The sequence below is a fragment of the Prinia subflava genome, chromosome 2 (genome assembly GCF_021018805.1).
Source record: "Prinia subflava isolate CZ2003 ecotype Zambia chromosome 2, Cam_Psub_1.2, whole genome shotgun sequence".
Lineage (NCBI taxonomy): Eukaryota > Metazoa > Chordata > Aves > Passeriformes > Cisticolidae > Prinia > Prinia subflava.
In genome coordinates, this window is record NC_086248.1 from 28,298,371 (window position 1) to 28,304,370 (window position 6,000).

The following is a 6,000-nucleotide window of genomic DNA, read 5'->3' on the forward strand; positions in this document are numbered from 1 at the left end:
TATGATTCTGTGATTCTGTGAAATTTAAAAGTTACTAACTGATACAAATACACATGTAAATTATATAACAGATGACTGATGTCACTGAAACACTAATTTTACTAACCCAAGGAGTTGTTCTTCCATAGAGAAATTACAGGAATTCATTGTCTGGCTGATATTTAAACCTTAGTCTTCCTGCTTTAATTTATATAAACAGAATAATTAATAAAATATTTTCTATTATTTTATATTCATATAAATACAGAGTGATTATGTCTTCTAGTTCTATTTAGTTCTGAACTCATGTTGCAAAATTCAGGGTGCTCTGAGATCACATTTTTATATACCATTATATATAATTCATAGCATTATTATTAATGCTTAAAAGCATTATTTAAATATCAGTACTTATTTTGTAGTGTGCAGGGGATGCAACTTGCCTCTTCCTATTCAGAAACAGGAAGTTTTCTAAAGGCATACAGAATAAAACCTCAGGCAGAGGAAGGTATCCCATTAGGATGCTTGGTCCAGAGGGGGTGAGCAAGAGAAGCCTTTCAGAAAGCAAGAAGAAAAGCAAAGTTAGCAGAATTCCACAATTTTATCCAGTTAATCCAGTTGTGCAGTAAGGGATGCTACAGTGCAGTAACCTGATTTGTAGCCTCAGTCCAGACCATGACTCAATCTGTAAGTATAGAAGTCTATACATAGGTATATAGATTTTTGACAGTATGAAAGTTTACGGGAAGACACAAGTTACTCAAAAGACTAACACTCAGACCACTTATTTCTGGGGGTGCAGGGGTATAACTGACATCTGAGGATCCAAAACTCAGGCTTACCAGCTAACACAAGAACAACTACTGTGGAAGTCATTAGTCAAGCAACAATAGTGGATCAAATGGGATGAAATAGGATTTGTAGTATCCCAGAGTGTGGGCCAGACAGGAAGCTGAATGAATTCAAGTCCAGGAAAAAATCCCAAGCAGCTTGACTACACTGCAAATAACGGTAGACAATGATCCTGAAATGTTTTTGAAACATAAAATGCTTTGGGTTGCAAGGGGTCTCTCTAAGTCATTTTGTCTACATGCTTCTTAAAGCAGGATCATGAACAAAGTTAGGTCAGGCAGTTCACGGCCCTGTCGAGTCAAGCTTTGAATATCTCCAAGTATGGAGTTCTCACAGCCTCTCTGTGAAAACTGCTCTAATGCTTAATCACCCTCACTATGATTTTTGACTTTTTTTCTTTACGTATCCTGCTGGAAGGTCTTTTGCAGCAATTTGTGTCTGTTGCCTCTTGTTCTTTCACTGTAAATGGTTGTCAGTCTGATTATGTCTTTTCTATGAACCCCTCTAACTTTTAGTAGACTGTAATTAGATTTCCTTGATCTTCTCCATCCTGAAAACCTCCTATTCGGTTTTCTTCACCTCCTGCATCATATGCTCCATTTCCTAATTAACTTCTTTACCAAATATTGGACTTTCTGAAGCTCGTCATCCTCTCTTTTGTATAGGAAGGAACAATACTGGGCAAAGTATCATATATACAGCCTGAAAGTGTCAAAGAGACAGGAATAATTGATTCATTGACTCTGCTGCTACTAACACGGTATGCAGTTAGCTTTCATTGATGCACGTGTTTTGTCCACCAGGGCCACACAATCCTTTTCTGCAGTGCATCTACCTGGCTGGCAGGCTGTAATGTTCTGTGAGTTTATTCCATCTCAGGACTTCTTGTCTTTCCTGAATCACTGAGTTTCTGTTGGACTCTGTCTCTAGCATGTCAAGGTTGCTCTGAAAGGAAACCCTGCCACCCAGTGTATCAAGCAGTCCTCGCTTTATGAGGTCTCACATCAACCTCATGATGAAATATTCTGTCCCCTAAACTGACTGGATTAAAATGTTAAGTAGCCTCAACTTCAGTATTACCCAAGAAACACCATTCACAATTGGTTGCCAGTTAGGTTTCAAACCATTAACCTTAATGGTACAGCACATTTTTCCTATATATAATTTACTCATCCAGTAGTCACCTCCCCAGCTTGGATACAACGATGCCATGGCCAACATTGTCAAAGCCTAGACACTACTAGAGCAAATGTCATTCCATGATCTCCCCAGTGCCAGCCATCTACTCAGAGAGGGCACAATTTTTAGTACAGGATGTGCCCTTATTAGACCAATGCTAATTGTTCCAGACAACCTTCTTGACCTTTATGTGTCTCGAACTGGCTTCTCAGAGAATTTGCTTCATAATGTCCCAGAGACTGAGGGTAGAAGAAGGTAGCAAGGACTTTAGACTCTTCTGTGTCCTTCATAAGTGAAAAACCACCCCATCCAACATGCCAAAATTGTTCTTTGGTTCTCCTTTTGTTTCTAAAGTAACTTTAGGAGCGTTTCATATTTTCCTTTATAATTTATTTTCCTTCCTATCTCCATTTGTAACTCCATCTGAATTTTTATCTTTCAGTTCCATTCCAGCATGTTCAGAGCATCATTGTACATCCCTCCCTGGTATCCCAACCATACTTCCTTTTTCCATATCTACTTTCAGGTCCTGTGTACATAGGCAAGTCTGTTCCTGTGGATAATCTTTCAGACTAGCCTTAGGACAGCAAGATCTCTGATTATGTATTTTCTTTATATCAGTCATGGAAAGTATGGTGTCTTGCCTATCTCTCACTGTACCTGTGATTCTAGGTTGCTTTTGTAACAGTAAGTCTCTGAAGAACTTCCGAACAAATGGAACAGAACACATAATTCTCTCTCAAAACACATCTACAGATAGGCTGAAGAATCTAACTTCACCTGCAGCCACTGTAAAATTAAAAGAACAATCAGATCTTTCTCCTGGCAATTCTGACATAATATCCTTTTAAACTTTGTAACAGATGTGCTTTAAATATATCACGGGGAAAAAAAGAAACAAAATTTCTCAGATGAAGTTTCATTTTCCTTCATCCTCACTGAGAAACAGCTGGAATGCAGAAAATGTACACTGCTCCAGTTTTCTAAACACACTCATTATGGTTAATGACCTAGTCAGTACAATTTTTAACTTCATATATACTTTACACATATCTAGCCATGCATTCGTTTTCTCAGCATTTCCTAAAATATCTTCTGTCTCTATCACTTGCAAAAAAAATCATTATCGGGTCAAAGAAATATCAGTTGGGAAGAACCTTCCTGGTTTAATCTCCTTCTGATAAAAATTATTTACGTTAAAGAAATAAGGATACTTCAATAAAAGGAAGTTGAAGCTTACAAGAAAATTTAAATAACCAGTTCTCTTCGCATTAGTCTCACCTTGATATTGTTGTCAGAGAGCACTAATTCAAAGGGTAAGGAACAGAACTGTGAGATGCATATTGAAATGGTGATGCTGGCCCAGGCATAAGGCAGAGAGACCTTCAGGTTCATGATGTATCCAGCTTGAGGATTTTTGAACAAACATGACCATTAATTCTAAGGAATAAAGTTTTTCTGATTCCCTTCCAGCTCCTTTGAGACAATTTATAGCTGCAGGGAGTACTGAAGGAAAAATTCAGTGAACTGTCCAAATGCATAATTGAAACTGCATAACCATAAGATTTTGTACAGCATCACAATGGTAGTGAGATATTTTACCCCTTGGCTCTTAAGTGCTTTACTGGCTGAGATTTTATAGAATGCAAATGTGGAAAAAATCGTAAACAGAGGGAGTTGCAATTCCTGTTATAGGAAGTTCAATGTTTTGACAAGGATCCAGAGGTGGCAAACTGGACGCATATATAAGCAAAACCAAGAAAGTTCAGATTTAAATATCAGAAAGCTGTTCTGGAAGTAACATAGAGGTCAAGAAAAGTCCTTTAATCTTATACCCAGAAAGACTTTATCCTGAAAGACCAAATAGGAAAGTGACATGCAGTCAAACAATGAAAATGAATGAGGTACATTCCTGTGAAAATGGAAGAATAGACTAATTAGAATTGAGTGTAATGATGTTTGACTTCCATACAGACTGGTTGTTCTCTGTCATAAACCAGCCAAGACTGAAATGAGCAAATAAAGATGTTTTACTGTAGGAAGAATTGTGAGGTAGTGTAGATTAGAAAATCTGAAAATCATCATTAAATTTTAAAATTATAATAATAATGATAAAAATCAACATAAAATGAAAACTCAAAGTTGGAAATTGTCTTGTAATTTTTTAAAAATATACAAACAGATAAGATTAGCTTTAAATTTGAGATTCTAACCAACTAAAGCATTCTGAATATTTGTCCAATGAAACCATATGATTTATGTTTTATGAAAACTCAGTAATCACATTCAAAATAGCCCAGAAGATCATCCCAAAGTTCATATGAAGATAAGGAATGGTATTATCTCTAATGATTCAATAAACTTTCTTGAAAAGGCTAGTTTAGCAGGTGGCTAATCTCAGCCAAAAAATTATTAAATATTTAATAAGATTATTTATTAAGACAATAAGAATATTTAATAACATCAATTAATAAATAATCAATATTTAATAATATTACAATTATTTGTTTAGAAGGAGTTTGAAGAACGCTAATAGATAACTAGATATCTGTGATTCTTGTGATTAGCCAAAGTAAAAAAAAAAAAAAAAAAAAAAAAAAAAAAAAAAATTTAAAAAGTAAAAGTAGGTAGAGACCAAAATATTAAGTATGGAAACCTTGTTATTCAACAGGCAATCAATGATTCACTAAATACAATTCAGAGACCAGATGTCAAGTAAGTGTCTGAAGGGTCAGACAGAAACAAGGAATGGTTTAGCAAAAGGAATGTGGAGTTACAGGGAATGCTCATTAAAAGAAAGAATATACACTATGAGATAGTGATGAATTTTTGTATCAATTTACAGTCAGCTGAGCATTTTAACCATACTCATCCCACACACTTTTCAATTATTTTATTCACACACTCATAAAAATTGCCTTTTTAATGTTAATACTGATTTATTTCACAGGAGTATTGAATATAAACTCCAATTGAATGTTTTCCCTTGGAAAAATAATTAAACTTCTTACTCATTTTAGAACATTTTAATTTGGAAAGAAAAAAGGATAACACCAAATTACACTAATAACCAAAGTAGTGTTAATAATTTTGAAATGAAACAGATAAGAGTTCACTGATTGTGAGCAATTAGTCTGTAACAGCAGGTAGCATAAGATTTCATTTCACTGAAGAATTTCTATTTTTTGCCTTCAAAGGATTTAGTTTTTATGTTTAAATTAATTTAAAAAGAATCCTGAAGTGCCATAACATGTACACACATAATGTTATGGTAAACCTTTGCCCTTTTCCCCATCTAGACTCTACTTCCTCTGTGACCTCGACTGCCTACAGCATTTAGCTTCCAGTGAATCCAATTTATTCTTCCTGAAACGTTTCATGCTCCCTGACACCCAGGTATATCCTTGGACCTGAACTCCCAGATGCATGAGCCAAGAGTTGCCAGGATCACATGTGAACACCTACAGTGGGTGGTGGGTGGTGGTTTGACCTTGGATAGCTGCAGACCTCCACCACCTCCTCTGTGTCTCTCCCCTCCTCAGCAGGAGAGTGGGGAGGAGGTCAGGTGGAAAGCTCACAGGCTGAGATAAGGACAGAGAGATCACTCACCAATTGCCATCACAGGCAAAACAGACTTGGCTTGGGAAAAATCAATTTAATTTCTTGCCCATTACAAAAGAGTAGAATAGTGAGAAACAAAGACAAAAACTGTTACCTCTCAGCCCCATCTCCTATTTCTCATTCTCTCACTTTGGCATTTGCTCTGCTGTTTCTTACATTTTCTGTTCCTTCCTCCCCCTCTGTGAAGTTTTCATCTCTCCTAAACACATTTCCCCAGCAGTGGGCTCAGCTCAGCAGTGGGAGCTGGCTGGAACAAGCTATGTCCAGCACAGGGAAGCCCTGGCTTCTCTTCACAGACACCCCACTGTCAGCACCAGGACACCTGTATCCTCTACAAACTCCAGAACCAAGCCCAGCTGAAATGTACCT